Here is an 18,205-nt window from a genome sequence, read left to right on the forward strand (position 1 = left end):
CCTAAGTACAAGAGGACTGAAACTCTCACTTTCTATGATTTGAACCTCTCCTGTGACTTGAGAGTAAGATTCCGATGAATCACTTCAGGTTTACTGTATACCTTGCACCTTCTTATTGACGATGAAACACAGAAATTGAATCGGAAATTAATACAAAAGGCACAATGCCGACTTAAGTACAAGAGGACTGACACTTTCACTTTCTATGATTTGAACCTCTCCTGTGAGACCAGTTTTAGATTTTGATGCTTTACTTCAGGTTTACTGTATCCCTTGGACCTTCTTATTGACGATGAAACACAGAGTTTGCATCCGAATTTAATACAATAGTCACAATGCCGACTTAAGTACAAAAGGATTGACACTCTAACTTTTTATGATTTGAACCTCTCCTGTGAGTCCAATTTTGGATTCCAATGCCTCTCTTCAGGTTTACTGTGTGCCTTGAACCTTCTTAATGACGATGACGCACAGAAATTGCCTCGGAATTAAATTCAAAAGCCACAATGCCGAGTTAAGTACAAGAGGACTGACACTCTAACTTTCTATGATTTGAACCTCTCCTGCAAGTACAGTTTTAGATTCCGATGCTTCACTTCAGGTTTTTAGTATACCTTTGACCTTCTTATTGACGATGAAACAGAGAAATTGCATCGGAATTTAATTCAAAAGTCACAATGCCGACTTAAGTACAAGAGGACTGACACTCTAACTTTCTATGATTTGAACCTTTCCTGAGAGTCCTTTTTTGGATTCCGATGCCTCTCTTCAGGTTTACTATGTGCCTTGGACCTCCTTAATGACGATGAAGCACAGAAATTGCATCAGAATTAAATTCAAAAGGCACCATGCCGAATTAAGTACAAGAGGACTGACACTCTAACTTTCCATGATTTGAACCTTTCCTGTGAGTCCAGTATTAGATTCCGATGCTTCACTTCAGGTTTACTGTATCCCTTGGACCTTCTTATTGACGATGAAACACAGAAATTGCATTCGAATTTAATACAATAGTCACATTGCTGACTTAAGTACAAAAGGACTGACACTTTAACTTTCTATGATTTGAACCTCTCCTGTGAGTCCAATTTTAGATTCCGATGCTTCACTTCAGGTTTACTGTATACCTCTGTCCTTCTTATTGACTATGAAACACAGAAAATGCATCCGAATTTAATACAAAAATCACAATGCCGACGTAAGTGAAAGTGGGCTGACACTCTAACTTCCTATAATATGAACATCTCCTGTGAGTCCAGTTTTAGATTCCGATGCTTCACTTCAGTTTTACTATATACCTTGGACCTTCTTATTGACAATGAAACACAGAGTTTGCATCCGAATTTAATACAAAGGGCACAATGCCGACTTAAGTACAAGAGGACTGACACTCTAACTTTCTATGATTTCAACCTCTCCTGTGGGTCCAGTTTTAGATTCCGATGCTTCACTACAGGGTTACTGTATACCTTAGACCTTCGTATTGACAATGAAACACAGAAATTGCATCGGAATTTAACACAAAAGGCACTATGCCGACTTAAGTAAAAGAGGACTGACTTTCTCACTTTCTATGATTTGAACCCCTCCTGTGAGTCCAGTTTTAGATTCCGGTGCTTCACTTCAGGTTTACTGTATCCTTTCGACCTTCTTATTGACGATGAAGCACAGAAATTGCATCCGAATTTAATACAAAAGTCACATTGCCGACTTAAGTACAAGAGGACTGATACTCTAACTTTCTATGATTTGAACCTCTCGTGTGAGTCCAGTTTTAGATTCCGAATGTTCACTTCAGGTTTACTGTATACCTCGGTCCATCTTATTGACTATGAAACACAGAAATTGCATCCGAATTTAATACAAAAATCACAATGCCGACTTAAGTACAAGAGGGCTGACACTCTAACTTTCTATGATTTGAACCTCTCCTGTGAGTCCAGTTTAAGATTCCGATGCTTCACTTCAGGTTTACTGTATCCTTTCGACCTTCTTATTGACGATGAAACACAGTTATTGCATCCGACTTTAATACAAAAGGCACAATGCTGACTTAAGTACAAGTGAACTGACACTCTCACTTTCTATGATTTGAACCTCTCCTGTGAGTCCAGTTTTAGTTTGCAATGCTTCTCTTCAGGTTTACTGTATATCATGGACCATCTTATTGACGATGAAACACAGAAATTGGATCTGAATTTAATACAAAAGGCACAATGCCGACTTAAGTACAAGAGGACTGACACTCTAACTTTCTATGATTTGAGCCTCTCCTGTGAGTCCAATTTTAGATTCCGATGCTTCTCTTCAGGTTTACTGTGTGCCTGGGACCTTCTTAATGACGAAGAAGCATAGAAATAGAATCGGAATTTAATTCAAAAAGCACAATGCCGACTTAACTACAAGAGGACTGACACGCTAACTTTCTATCATTAGAACCTCTCCTGTGAGTCCAGTTTTAGATTCCGATGCTTCACTTCAGGTTTACTGTATCCCTTGGACCTTCTTATTGACGATGATACACAGAAATAGCATCCAAATTTAATACAAAAGTCACAATGCCGATTTATGTACAAGAGCAATGACACTCAATCTTTCTATGAGTTGAACCTCTCCTGAAGTGTCCAGTTACAGATTCCGATGCTTCACTTCAGGTTTACAGTATACCTTGCACCTTCTTATTGACGATCAAACACAGATATTGCATCGGAATTAAATTCAAAAGGCACAATGCCGACTAAAGTACAAGAGGACAGACACTCTAATTTTCTAAGATTTGAACCACTCCTGTGAGTCCAGTTTTAGATTACGATTCTTCACTTCAGATTTACTGTATACATTGCACCTTCTTATTGACGATGAAATACAGAAATTGCATCGGAATTAAATTCAAAAGGCACAATGCCGACTTAAGTATAAGAGGACTGACACTCTAATGTTCTTAGATTTGAACCACTACTGTGAGTCCAGTTTAAGATTCCGATGCTTCATTTCAGGTTTACTGTATACATTGCAACTTCTTATTGACGATGAAATACAGAAATTGCTTCCCAATTTAATACAAAAGGCACAATGCCGACTTAAGTACAAGAGGACTGACACTCAAACTTTCTATGATATGAACCTCTCCTGTGAGTCCAGTTATAGATTCCGATGCTTCACGTCAGGTTTACTGTATCCCTTGGACCTTCTTATTGCGATGAAACACAGAAACTGCATCCCAATTTAATACATAAGGTCAAATGCCGACTTAGGAACTAGATTACTGACACTCTAACTTTCTATGATTTGAACCTGTCCTGTGAGTCCAGTTTTAGATTCCGATGCTTCACTTCAGGTATACTGTATACCTTGGACTTTCTTATTGACGATGAAACACAGAAATTGCATCCGAATTTAATACAAAAGGCACAATGCCGACTTAAGTACAAGAGGACTGACGGTCTCACTTTCTATGATTTGAATCTCTCCGGTGAGTCCAGTTTTAGTTTCCGATGCTTCACTTCAGGCCTACTATATACCTTGCACCTTCTTATTGACGATGAATTACCTAAATTGCATCCGAATTTAATACAAAAGGCAGAATGCCCACCTAATTACAAGAGGACTGACACTCTAACTTTCTATGATATGAACCTCTCCTGTAAGTCCAGATTTAGATTCCGATGCTACGCTTCAGGTTTACTGTATCCCTTGGACCTTCTTATTGACGATGAAACACAGATTTTGCATCCGAATTTAATACAAAAGGCACAATGCCGACATAAGTACAAGAGGACTGACACTCTAACTTTCTATGATTTGAACGTCTCCTGTGAGTCCAGTTTTAGATTCCGATGCTTCACATTGGGTTTACTGTATCCCTTGCACCTTCTAATTGATGATGAAACACAGATATTGCATCCGAATTTAATACAAAAATCACAATGCCGACGTAAGTAAAAGTGGGCTGACACTCTAACTTCCTATAATATGAACATCTCCTGTGAGTCCAGTTTTAGATTCCGATGCTTCACTTCAGTTTTACTATATACCTTGGACCTTCTTATTGACGATGAAACACAGAGTTTGCATCCGAATTTAATACAAAAGGCACAATGCCGACTTAAGTACAAGAGGACTGACACTCTAACTTTCTATGATATCAACCTCTCCTGTGGGTCCAGTTTTAGATTCCGAAGATTCACTTCAGGGTTACTGTATACCTTGGACCTTCGTATTGACAATGAAACACAGAAATTGCATCGGAATTTAACACAAAAGGCACTATGCCGACTTAAGTAAAAGAGGACTGACTTTCTCAATTTCTATGATTTGAACCCCTCCTGTGAGTCCAGTTTTAGGTTCCGATGCTTCACTTCAGGTTTACTGTATCCCTTGGACCTTCTTATTGACGATGAAACACAGAGTTAGCATCCGAATTTAATACAAAAGGCACAATGCCGACTTAAGTACAAGAGGACTGACACTCTAACTTTCTATGATTCAACCTCTCCTGTGGGTCGAGTTTTAGATTCCGATGCTTCACTTCAGGGTTACTGTATACCTTGGACCTTCGTATTGACAATGAAACACAGAAATTGCATCGGAATTTAACACAAAAAGCACTATGCCGACTTAAGTAAAAGAGGACTGACTTTCTCACTTTCTATGATTTGAACCTCTCCTGTGAGTCCAGTTTTAGATTCCGGTGCTTCACTTCAGGTTTACTGTAACCTTTCGACCTTCTTATTGACGATGAAGCACAGAAATTGCATCCTAATTTAATACAAAAGGCACAATGCCGACTTAAGTACATGAGGACTGACACTCTAACTTTCTATGAATTGAACCTCTCCTATGAGTCCAGTTTTAGGTTCCGATGCTTCACTTCAGGTTTACTGTATCCCTTGGACCTTCTTAATGACGATGAAGCACAGAAATTGCATCGGAAGTAAATTCAAAAGGCACAATGCTGAGTTAAGTACAAGAGGACTGACACTCTAACTTCCTATGATTAGAACCTCTCCTGTGGGTCCAGTTTTAGATTCCGATGCTTCACTTCAGTTTTACTGTATCCCTTGGACCTTCTTATTGACGATGAAACACAGATATTGCATCCAAATTTAATACAAAAGTCACATTGCCGACTTAAGTACAAGAGGACTGATACTCTAACTTTCTATGATTTGAACCTCTCGTGTGAGTCCAGTTTTAGATTCCGAATGTTCACTTCAGGTTTACTGTATACCTCGGTCCATCTTATTGACTATGAAACACAGAAATTGCATCCGAATTTAATACAAAAATCACAATGCCGACTTAAGTACAAGAGGGCTGACACTCTAACTTTCTATGATTTGAACCTCTCCTGTGAGTCCAGTTTTAGTTTCCGATGCTTCACTTCAGTTTTACTGTATCCCTTGGACCTTCTTATTGACGATGAAACACAGTTATTGCATCCGACTTTAATACAAAAGGCACAATGCTGACTTAAGTACAAGTGAACTGACACTCTCACTTTCTATGATTTGAACCTCTCCTGTGAGTCCAGATTTAGTTTGCAATGCTTCTCTTCAGGTTTACTGTATATCTTGGACCATCTTATTGACGATGAAACACAGAAATTGGATCTGAATTTAATACAAAAGGCACAATGCCGACTTAAGTACAAGAGGACTGACACTCTAACTATCTATGATATGAGCCTCTCCTGTGAGTCCAATTTTAGATTCCGATGCTTCTCTTCAGGTTTACTGTGTGCCTGGGACCTTCTTAATGACGAAGAAGCACAGAAATTGAATCGGAATTAAATTCAAAAAGCACAATGCCGACTTAAGTACAAGAGGACTGACACGCTAACTTTCTATCATTAGAACCTTTCCTGTGAGTCCAGTTTTAGATTCCGATGCTTCACTTCAGGTTTACTGTATCCCTTGGACCTTCTTATTGACGATGTTACACAGAAATAGCATCCAAATTTAATACAAAAGTCACAATGCCGATTTATGTACAAGAGCAATGACACTCAATCTTTCTATGATTTGAACCTCTCCTGAAGTGTCCAGTTACAGATTCCGATGCTTCACTTCAGGTTTACTGTATAGCTCGGTCATTCTTATTGACTATGAAACACCGAAATTGCATCCGAATTTAATACAAAAATCACAATGCCGACTTAAGTACAAGTGGGCTGACACTCTAACTTCCTATGATCTGAACATCTCCTGTGAGTCCAGTTTTAGATTCCGATGCTTCAATTCAGGTTTACTGTATACCTTGCACCTTCATATTGACGATCAAACACAGATATTGCATCGGAATTAAATTCAAAAGGCACAATGCCGACTAAAGTACAAGGGGACAGACACTCTAATTTTCTAAGATTTGAACCACTCCTGTGGGTCCAGTTTTAGATTACGATTCTTCACTTCAGATTTACTGTATACATTGCACCTTCTTATTGACGATGAAATACAGAAATTGCATGGGAATTAAAGTCAAAAGGCACAATGCCGACTTCAGTATAAGAGGACTGACACTCTAATGTTCTTAGATTTGAACCACTACTGTGAGTCCAGTTTAAGATTCCGATGCTTCATTTCAGGTTTACTGTATGCATTGCAACTTCTTATTGACGATGAAATACAGAAATTGCTTCCCAATTTATTACAAAAGGCACAATGCCGACTTAAGTACAAGAGGACTGACACTCAAACTTTCTATGATTTGAACCTCTCCTGTGAGTCCAGTTATAGATTCCGATGCTTCACGTCAGGTTTACTGTATCCCTTGGACCTTCTTATTGCGATGAAACACAGAAACTGCATCCCAATTTAATACATAAGGTCAAATGCCGACTTAGGTACTAGATTACTGACACTCTAACTTTCTATGATTTGAAACTTTCCTGTGAGTCCAGTTTTAGATTCCGATGCTTCACTTCAGGTATACTGTATACCTTGGACTTTCTTATTGACGATGAAACACAGAAATTGCATCCGAATTTAATACAAAAGGCACAATGCCGACTGAAGTACAAGAGGACTGACGGTCTCACTTTCTATGATTTGAATCTCTCCGGTGAGTCCAGTTTTAGTTTCCGATGCTTCACTTCAGGCCTACTATATACCTTGCACCTTCTTATTGACGATGAATTACCTAAATTGCATCCGAATTTAATACAAAAGGCAGAATGCCCACCTAATTACAAGAGGACTGACACTCTAACTTTCTATGATATGAACCTCTCCTGTAAGTCCAGATTTAGATTCCGATGCTTCGCTTCAGGTTTACTGTATCCCTTGGACCTTCTTATTGACGATGAAACACAGATTTTGCATCCGAATTTAATACAAAAGGCACAATGCCGACATAAGTACAAGAGGACTGACACTCTAACTTTCTATGATTTGAACCTCTCCTGTGAGTCCAGTTTTAGATTCCGATGCTTCACATTGGGTTTACTGTATCCCTTGCACCTTCTAATTGATGATGAAACACAGAAATTGCATCGGAATTAAATTCAAAAGGCACAATGCCGACGTATGTACAAGAGGACAGACTCTCTAATTTTCTAAGATTTGAACCACTCCTGTGAGTCCAGTTTTAGATTCCGATTCTTCACTTCAGGTTTACTGGATACATTTCACCATCTTATTGACGATGAAATACAGTAATTGCATCCGAATTTAATACAAAAGGCACAATGCCGACTTAAGTACAAGAGGACTGAAACTCTCATATTCTATGATTTGAACCTCTCCTGTGAGTCCAGTTTTAGATTCCGATGCTTCACTTCAGGTTGACTGTATCCCTTGCACCTTCTTATTGACGATGAAACACAGATATTGGATCCAAATTTAGTACAAAAGGAGCAAAACCGACGTAAGTACAAGAGGAGTGATACTCTAACTCTCTATGATTTGAACCTCGCCTGTGAGTCCAGTTTTAGTTTCCCATGTTTCACTTCAGATTTACCGAGTACCTTGGACCTTCTTATTGACGATGAAACACAGAAATCGCATCAGAATTTAATACAAAAGGCACTATGCCGACTTAAGTAATAGAGGACTGACTTTCTAACTTTCTATGATTTGAACCTCTCCTGTGAGTCCAGTTTGAGATTCCGGTGCTTCACTTCAGGTTTACTGTATCCTTTCGACCTTCTTATTGACGATGAAACACAGAAATTGCATCCGAATTTAATACAAAAGGCACAATGCCGACTTAAGTACAAGAGGACTGACACTCTAACTTTCTATGATTTGAACCTCTCCTGTGAGTCCAGTTTTAGGGTCCGATGCTTCACTTCAGGTTTACTGTATCCCTTGGACCTTCTTAATGACGATGAAGCACAGAAATTGCATCGGAAGTAAATTCAAAAGGCACAATGCTGAGTTAAGTAGAAGAGGACTGACACTCTAACTTTCTATGATTAGAACCTCTCCTGTGTATCCGGTTTTAGATTCCGATGCCTCACTCCAGTTTTACTGTATCCCTTGGACCTTCTTATTGACGATGAAACACAGAAATTGCATCCAAATTTAATACAAAAGTCACATTGCCGACTTAAGTACAAGAGGACTGATACTCTAACTTTCTATGATTTGAACCTTTCCTGTGAGTCCAGTTTTAGATTCCGAAGGTTCACTTCAGGTTTACTGTATACCTAGGTTCTTCATATTGACTATGAAACACAGAAATTGCATCCGAATTTAATACAAAAATCACAATGCCGACTTAAGTACAAGAGGGCTGACACTCTTACTTTCTATGATGTGAACCTCTCCTGTGAGTCCAGTTTTAGATTCCGATGCTTCACTTCAGGTTTACTGTATCCTTTGGACCTTCTTATTGACGATGAAACACAGATATTGCTTCCGACTTTAATACAAAAGGCACAATGCTGATTTAAGTACAAGTGAACTGACACTCTCACTTTCTATGATTTGAACCTCTCTTGTGAGTCCATTTTTAGGTTCCAATGCTTCTCTTCAGGATTACTGTATCCCTTGGACCATCTTATTGACGATGAAACACAGAAATTGCATCAGAATTTAATACAAAAGGCACAATGCCGACTTAAGTACAAGAGGACTGACACTCTAACTTTCTATGATTTGACACTCTCCTGTGAGTCCAATTTTAGATTCCGATGCTTCTCTTCAGGTTTACTGTGTGCCTTGGACCTTCTTAATGACGAATAAGCACAGAAATTGCATCGGAATTAAATTCAAAAGGCACAATGCCGACTTAAGTACAAGAGGACTGACACGCTAACTTTCTATCATTAGAACCTCTCCTGTGAGTCCAGTTTTAGATTCCGATGCTTTCCTTCAGGTTTACTGTATACCTTGGACCTTCATATTGACGATGGAACAGTGAAATTGCATCGGAATTTAATCCAAAAGGCACAATGCCGACCGAAGTACAAGAGGACTGACACTCTAACTTTCTATGATTTGAACCTGTCCTTTGAGTCCAGTTTTAGATTCCGTTGCTGCACTTCAGGTTTACTGTATACCTTGCACCTTCTTATTGACGATAAATCACAGATATTGCATCCGAATTTAATACAAAAGGCACAATGCCGACATAAGTACAAGAGGACTGACACTCTAACTTTCTATGATTTGAACCTCTCCTGTGAGTCCAGTTTTAGATTCCGATGCTTTACTTCAGGTTGACTGTATCCGTTGGACCTTATTGACGATGAAACACAGATATTGGATCCAAATTTTATACAAAAGGAGCAAAACCGACGTAAGTACAAGAGGAGTGATACTCTAAATCTCTATGATTTGAACCTCGCCTGTGAGTCCAGTTTTAGTTTCCCATGCATCACTTCAGGTTTACCGAGTACCTGGGACCTTCTTATTGACGATGAAACACAGAAATTGCATCCGAATTTAATACAAAAGGCACCATGCCGACTTAAGTAATAGCGGACTGACTTTCTAACTCTCTATGATTTGAATCTCTCCTGTGAGTCCAGTTTTAGATTCCGGTGCTTCACTTCAGGTTTACTGTATAACTCGGTTGTTCTTATTGACTATGAAACACAGAAATTGCATCCGAATTTAAAACAAAAATCACAATGCCGACTGAAGTACAAGAGGGCTGACACTCTAACTTTCTATGATTTGAACCTCTCCTTTGAGTCCAGTTTTAGATTCCGAAGCTTCACTTCAGGTTTGCTGTATACCTCGGATGTTCTTATTGACGTTGAAACACAGAAATTGCATCCGACTTTAATACAAAAGGCACAATGCTGACTTAAGTACAAGTGAACTGACACTCTCACTTTCTATGATTTGAACCTCTCCTGTGAGTCCAGTTTTAGGTTCCAATGCTTCTCTTCAGGTTTACTGTATCCCTTGGACCATCTTATTGACGATGAAACACAGAAATTGCATCCGAATTTAATACAAAAGGCACAATGCCGACATAAATACAAGAGGACTGACACTCTAACTTTCTATGATTTGACCCTCTCCTATGAGTCCAATTTTAGATTCCGATGCTTCTCTTCAGGTTTACTGTGTGCCTTGGACCTTCTTAATGACGAAGAAGCACTGAAATTGCATCGGAATTAAATTCAAAAGGCACAATGCCGACTTACGTACAAGAGGAGTGATACTCTAACTCTCTATGATTTGAACCTCTCCTGTGAGTCCAGTTTTAGTTTCCCATGCTTCACTTCAGGTTTACCGTGTACCTTGGACCTTCTTATTGACGATGGAACACAGAAATTGCATCCGAATTTAATACAAAAGGCACGATGCCGACTTAAGTACAAGAGGACTGACACTCTCATATTCTATGATTTGAACCTCTCCTGTGAGTCCAGTTTTAGATTCCGATGCTTCACTTCAGGTTGACTGTATCCCTTGGACCTTCTTATTGACGATGAAACACAGATATTGGATCCAAATTTAGTACAAAAGGAGCAAAACCGACGTAAGTACAAGAGGAGTGATACTCTAACTCTCTATGATTTGAACCTCGCCTGTGAGTCCAGTTTTAGTTTCCCATGCATCACTTCAGATTTACCGAGTACCTTGGACCTTCTTATTGACGATGAAACACAGAAATTGCATCAGAATTTAATACAAAAGGCACTATGCCGACTTAAGTAATAGAGGACTGACTTTCTAACTTTCTCTGATTTGAAACTCTCCTGTGAGTCCAGTTTTAGATTCCGGTGCTTCACTTCAGGTTTACTGTATCCTTTCGACCTTCTTATTGACGATGAAACACAGAAATTGCATCCGAATTTAATACAAAAGGCACAATGCCGACTTAAGTACAAGAGGACTGACACTCTAACTTTCTATGATTTGAACCTCTCCTGTGAGTCCAGTTTTAGGGTCCGATGCTTCACTTCAGGTTTACTGTATCCCTTGGACCTTCTTAATGACGATGAAGCACAGAAATGGCATCGGAAGTAAATTCAAAAGGCACAATGCTGAGTTAAGTAGAAGAGGACTGACACTCTAACTTTCTATGATTAGAACCTCTCCTGTGGGTCCGGTTTTAGATTCCGATGCTTCACTCCAGTTTTACTGTATCCCTTGGACCTTCTTATTGACGATGAAACACAGAAATTGCATCCGAATTTAATACAAAAGGCACAATGCCGACTTAAGTACAAGAGGATTGATACTCTCACTTTCTATGATTTGAACCTCTCCTGTGAGTCCAGTTTTAGATTCCGAAGGTTCACTTCAGGTTTACTGTATACCTAGGTTCTTCATATTGACTATGAAACACAGAAATAGCATCCGAATTTAATACAAAAATCACAATGCCGACTTAAGTACAAGAGGGCTGACACTCTAACTTTCTATGATGTGAACCTCTCCTGTGAGTCCAGTTTTAGATTCCGATGCTTCACTTCAGGTTTACTGTATCCTTTGGACCTTCTTATTGACGATGAAACACAGAAATTGCATCCGACTTTAATACAAAAGGCACAATGCTGATTTAAGTACAAGTGAACTGACACTCTCACTTTCTATGATTTGAACCTCTCTTGTGAGTCCAGTTTTAGGTTCCAATGCTTCTCTTCAGGATTACTGTATCCCTTGGACCATCTTATTGACGATGAAACACAGTAATTGCATCCGAATTTAATACAAAAGGCACAATGCCGACTTAAGTACAAGAGGACTGACTTTCTAACTTTCTATGATTTGAACCTCTCCTGTGAGTCCAGTTTTAGATTCCGGTGCTTCACTTCAGGTTTACTGTATCCTTTCGACCTTCTTATTGACGATGAAACACAGAAATTGCATCGGAATTAAATTCAAAAGGCACAATGACGACTTAAGTACAAGAGGACTGACACGCTAACTTTCTATCATTAGAACCTCTCCTGTGAGTCGAGTATTAGATTCCGATGCTTCCCTTCAGGTTTACTGTATACCTTGGACCTTCTTATTGACGATGGAACACTGAAATTGCATCGGAATTTAATACAAAAGGCACAATGCCGACTGAAGTACAAGAGGACTGACACTCTAACTTTCTGTGATTCGAACCTCTCCTTTGAGTCCAGTTTTAGATTCCGATGCTGCACTTCAGGTTTACTCTATACCTTGCACCTTCTTATTGACGATAAATCACAGATATTGCATCCGAATTTAATACAAAAGGCACAATGCCGACATAAGTACAAGAGAACTGACACTCCAACTTTCTATGTTTTGAACCTCTCCTGTGAGTCCAGTTTTAGATTCCGATGCTTCACTTTATGTTGACTGTATCCCTTGGACCTTCTTATTGACGATGAAACACAGATATTGGATCCAAATTTAATACAAAGGAGCAAAACCGACGTAAGTACAAGAGGAGTGATACTCTAACTCTCTATGATTTGAACCTCGCCTGTGAGTCCAGTTTTAGATTCCGAAGGTTCACTTCAGGTTTACTGTATAACTCGGATGTTCTTATTGACTATTAAACACAGAAATTGCATCCGAATTTAAAACAAAAATCACAATGCCGACTGAAGTACAAGAGGGCTGACACTCTAACTTTCTATGATTTGAACCTCTCCTGTGAGTCCAGTTTTAGATTCCGAAGGTTCACTTCAGGTTTGCTGTATACCTCGGATGTTCTTATTGACGATGAAACACAGAAATTGCATCCGACTTTAATACAAAAGGCACAATGCTGACTTAAGTACAAGTGAACTGACACTCTCAATTTCTATGATTTGAACCTCTCCTGTGAGTCCAGTTTTAGGTTCCAATGCTTCTCTTCAGGTTTACTGTATCCCTTGGACCATCTTATTGACGATGAAACACTGAAATTGCATCCGAATTTAATACAAAAGGCACAATGCCGACTTAAATACAAGAGGACTGACACTCTAACTTTCTATGATTTGACCCTCTCCTCTGAGTCCAATTTTAGATTCCGATGCTTCTCTTCAGGTTTACTGTGTGCCCTGGACCTTCTTAATGACGAAGAAGCACTGAAATTGCATCGGAATTAAATTCAAAAGGCACAATGCCGACTTACGTACAAGAGGAGTGATTCTCTAACTCTCTATGATTTGAACCTCTCCTGTGAGTCCAGTTTTAGTTTCCCATGCTTCACTTCAGGTTTACCGTGTACCTTGGACCTTCTTATTGACGATGGAACACAGAAATTGCATCCGAATTTAATACAAAAGGCACGATGCCGACTTAAGTACAAGAGGACTGACACTCTAACTGTCTATGTTTGAACCTCTCCTGTGAGTCCAGTTTTTGATTCCGATGCTTCACTTCAGGTTTACTGTATCCCCTGGACCATCTTATTGACGATGAAACACAGAAATTGCTTCCGAATTTAATACAAAAGCCACAGTGCCGACATAAGTAAAAGAGGACTGACACTCCCACTTTCTGTGATTTGAACCTCTCCTGTAAGTCCAGCTTTAGATTCCGATGCTTCACTTCAGGTTGACTGTATCCCTTGGACCTTCTTATTGACGATGAAACACAGATATTGGATCCAAATTTAGTACAAAAGGAGCAAAACCGACGTAAGTACAAGAGGAGTGATACTCTAACTCTCTATGATTTGAACCTCGCCTGTGAGTCCAGTTTTAGTTTCCCATGCATCACTTCAGATTTACCGAGTACCTTGGACCTTCTTATTGACGATGAAACACAGAAATTGCATCAGAATTTAATACAAAAGGCACTATGCCGACTTAAGTAATAGAGGACTGACTTTCTAACTTTCTCTGATTTGAAACTCTCCTGTGAGTCCAGTTTTAGATTCCGGTGCTTCACTTCAGGTTTACTGTATCCTTTCGACCTTCTTATTGACGATGAAACACAGAAATTGCATCCGAATTTAATACAAAAGGCACAATGCCGACTTAAGTACAAGAGGACTGACACTCTAACTTTCTATGATTTGAACCTCTCCTGTGAGTCCAGTTTTAGGGTCCGATGCTTCACTTCAGGTTTACTGTATCCCTTGGACCTTCTTAATGACGATGAAGCACAGAAATTGCATCGGAAATAAATTCAAAAGGCACAATGCTGAGTTAAGTAGAAGAGGACTGACACTCTAACTTTCTATGATTAGAACCTCTCCTGTGGGTCCGGTTTTAGATTCCGATGCTTCACTCCAGTTTTACTGTATCCCTTGGACCTTCTTATTGACGATGAAACACAGAAATTGCATCCGAATTTAATACAAAAGGCACAATGCCGACTTAAGTACAAGAGGATTGATACTCTCACTTTCTATGATTTGAACCTCTCCTGTGAGTCCAGTTTTAGATTCCGAAGGTTCACTTCAGGTTTACTGTATACCTAGGTTCTTCATATTGACTATGAAACACAGAAATAGCATCCGAATTTAATACAAAAATCACAATGCCGACTTAAGTACAAGAGGGCTGACACTCTAACTTTCTATGATGTGAACCTCTCCTGTGAGTCCAGTTTTAGATTCCGATGCTTCACTTCAGGTTTACTGTATCCTTTGGACCTTCTTATTGACGATGAAACACAGAAATTGCATCCGACTTTAATACAAAAGGCACAATGCTGGTTTAAGTACAAGTGAACTGACACTCTCACTTTCTATGATTTGAACCTCTCTTGTGAGTCCAGTTTTAGGTTCCAATGCTTCTCTTCAGGATTACTGTATCCCTTGGACCATCTTATTGACGATGAAACACAGTAATTGCATCCGAATTTAATACAAAAGGCACAATGCCGACTTAAGTACAAGAGGACTGACTTTCTAACTTTCTATGATTTGAACCTCTCCTGTGAGTCCAGTTTTAGATTCCGGTGCTTCACTTCAGGTTTACTGTATCCTTTCGACCTTCTTATTGACGATGAAACACAGAAATTGCATCGGAATTAAATTCAAAAGGCACAATGACGACTTAAGTACAAGAGGACTGACACGCTAACTTTCTATCATTAGAACCTCTCCTGTGAGTCGAGTATTAGATTCCGATGCTTCCCTTCAGGTTTACTGTATACCTTGGACCTTCTTATTGACGATGGAACACTGAAATTGCATCGGAATTTAATACAAAAGGCACAATGCCGACTGAAGTACAAGAGGACTGACACTCTAACTTTCTATGATTCGAACCTCTCCTTTGAGTCCAGTTTTAGATTCCGATGCTGCACTTCAGGTTTACTCTATACCTTGCACCTTCTTATTGACGATAAATCACAGATATTGCATCCGAATTTAATACAAAAGGCACAATGCCGACATAAGTACAAGAGAACTGACACTCCAACTTTCTATGTTTTGAACCTCTCCTGTGAGTCCAGTTTTAGATTCCGATGCTTCACTTTATGTTGACTGTATCCCTTGGACCTTCTTATTGACGATGAAACACAGATATTGGATCCAAATTTAATACAAAGGAGCAAAACCGACGTAAGTACAAGAGGAGTGATACTCTAACTCTCTATGATTTGAACCTCGCCTGTGAGTCCAGTTTTAGATTCCGAAGGTTCACTTCAGGTTTACTGTATAACTCGGATGTTCTTATTGACTATTAAACACAGAAATTGCATCCGAATTTAAAACAAAAATCACAATGCCGACTGAAGTACAAGAGGGCTGACACTCTAACTTTCTATGATTTGAACCTCTCCTGTGAGTCCAGTTTTAGATTCCGAAGGTTCACTTCAGGTTTGCTGTATACCTCGGATGTTCTTATTGACGATGAAACACAGAAATTGCATCCGACTTTAATACAAAAGGCACAATGCTGACTTAAGTACAAGTGAACTGACACTCTCAATTTCTATGATTTGAACCTCTCCTGTGAGTCCAGTTTTAGGTTCCAATGCTTCTCTTCAGGTTTACTGTATCCCTTGGACCATCTTATTGACGATGAAACACTGAAATTGCATCCGAATTTAATACAAAAGGCACAATGCCGACTTAAATACAAGAGGACTGACACTCTAACTTTCTATGATTTGACCCTCTCCTGTGAGTCCAATTTTAGATTCCGATGCTTCTCTTCAGGTTTACTGTGTGCCCTGGACCTTCTTAATGACGAAGAAGCACTGAAATTGCATCGGAATTAAATTCAAAAGGCACAATGCCGACTTACGTACAAGAGGAGTGATTCTCTAACTCTCTATGATTTGAACCTCTCCTGTGAGTCCAGTTTTAGTTTCCCATGCTTCACTTCAGGTTTACCGTGTACCTTGGACCTTCTTATTGACGATGGAACACAGAAATTGCATCCGAATTTAATACAAAAGGCACAATGCCGACTTAAGTACAAGAGGACTGACACTCTAACTGTCTATGTTTGAACCTCTCCTGTGAGTCCAGTTTTTGATTCCGATGCTTCACTTCAGGTTTACTGTATCCCCTGGACCATCTTATTGACGATGAAACACAGAAATTGCTTCCGAATTTAATACAAAAGCCACAGTGCCGACATAAGTAAAAGAGGACTGACACTCCCACTTTCTGTGATTTGAACCTCTCCTGTAAGTCCAGCTTTAGATTCCGATGCTTCACTTCAGGTTTACTGTTTACCTTGGACCTTGCTATTGACGATGAAACACAGAAATTGCATCCGAATTTAATACAAAAGGCACAATGCCGACTTAAGTAAAAGAGGACTGACACTCTCACTTTCTGTGATTTGAACCTCTCCTGTGAGTCCTGTTTTAGATTCCGATGCTTCACTTCAGGTTTACTGTATCCCTTGGACTTTCTAATTGACGATGAAACACAGAAATTGCATCGGAATTAAATTCAAAAGGCACATTGCCGACGTAAGTACAAGAGGACTGACACTCTCACATTCTATGAATTGAACCTCTCCTGTGAGTCCAGTTTTAGATTACAATTCTTCACTTCAGGTTTACTGTATACATTGCACCTTCTTATTGACGATGAAATACAGAAATTGCATCGGAATTAAATTCAAAAGGCACAATGCCGACTCAAGTACAAGAGGACAGACACTCTAATTTTCTAAGATTTGAACCACTACTGTGAGGCCAGTTTTTGATTCCGATGCTTCACTTCAGGTTTACTGTATACATTGCAACTTCTTATTGACGATGAAATACAGAAATTGCATCCGAATTTAATACAAAAGGCACAATGCCGACTTAAGTACAAGAGGTCTGACATTCTAACTTTCTATGATTTGAACCTCTCCTGTGAGTCCAGTTTTAGATTCCGATGCTTCACTTCAGGTTTACAGTATCCCTTGGACCTTCTTATTGTCGATGAAACACAGAAACTGCATCCCAATTTAATACATAAGGTCAAATGCCGACTTAGGTATTAGATTACTGACACTCTAACTTTGTATGACTTTAACCTCTCCTTTGAGTCCAGTTTTAGATTCCGATGCTTCACTTCAGGTATACTGTATACCTTGGACCTTCTTATTGACGATGAAACACAGAAATTGCATCCGAATTTAATACAAAAGGCACAATGCCGACTTAAGTACAAGAGGACTGACGGTCTCACTTTCCAGGATTTGAACCACTTCGGTGAGTCCAGTTTTAGTTTCCGATGCTTCACTTCAGGTTTACTATATACCATGCACCTTCTTATTGACGATGAAACACCTAAATTGCATCCGAATTTAATACAAAAGGCAGAATGCCCACCTAATTCCAAGAGGACTGACACTCTAACTTTCTGTGATATGAACCTCTCCTGTGAGTCCAGATTTAGATTCCGATGCTTCGCTTCA

This window comes from Schistocerca serialis, chromosome 1 (assembly GCF_023864345.2).
Source record: "Schistocerca serialis cubense isolate TAMUIC-IGC-003099 chromosome 1, iqSchSeri2.2, whole genome shotgun sequence".
Lineage (NCBI taxonomy): Eukaryota > Metazoa > Arthropoda > Insecta > Orthoptera > Acrididae > Schistocerca > Schistocerca serialis.